Below are 837 nucleotides of genomic sequence, written 5' to 3' on the forward strand. Positions count from 1 at the left end.
TGTGTGTGTGTGTGTGTGTGAGTGAGTGAGAGAGTGAGTGTGTGTCTCTGTGTATGTGTGAGTGTGTGTGACTGTGTGAGTGAGTGTGTGTGTGACTGTGTGTGTGTGTGTGAGTGCATGTGTTTTTGTGACATATGAGGACACAAATGTGTATAATGACATGGGTATGACAGGTATTACAAGGAGAAGGTGACTTATGAGGACATTACCCCATGTTCCCATATTTCAAAACGCTTATAAATCATACAGAGTGAATTTTTTTGAGAAAGTAAAAATGCAGAAAGTTTCCTGTAAGGTTTAGGTGTAGGGTATCGGATTTTGTTCAGCGTGAGTGAGACGCACCTCCACAGTCGATCATGTTGAGTTCATCAGGTTTGTCCAGATCATGCCCTCCAAACACACACACACACACACACCACAAAACACACCTGAAACAACAGCAACACACACAGATTACTCAGCAGCTCATCTGTCATCAACTTCTCTGCTTCTTCACATTGATGCAGCTTGTGTTCATGAGCTGTTACCATACAGATGCAGTGGGCTCTCATGTCGACAGGCTCGTGTGGATGCAGACGGATGCTGTGAGACTCTAATGAGATTCAGACTGAAGGATGAAGATGATGAAGGGTTTGCACATGCGTCCTTCACCTGGACACCAGCGCAGTTCTTATATATTATTCACATAGTTGTTTGAACCTTTACTGGTGTCAATAACATCATCATTTAAACATTTTAAGGTTGTTTTTCCCTATATTTTGTAGATAAGTCTTTTAAAAGGGACATGCAAATTAATTTGAGCTGACTGAACTTCTTTAATTTATAATTAATGATATG

This window comes from Sinocyclocheilus rhinocerous, unplaced genomic scaffold, assembly GCF_001515625.1.
Source record: "Sinocyclocheilus rhinocerous isolate Xijiao unplaced genomic scaffold, SAMN03320098_v1.1 scaffold151, whole genome shotgun sequence".
NCBI classification, from domain to species: domain Eukaryota; kingdom Metazoa; phylum Chordata; class Actinopteri; order Cypriniformes; family Cyprinidae; genus Sinocyclocheilus; species Sinocyclocheilus rhinocerous.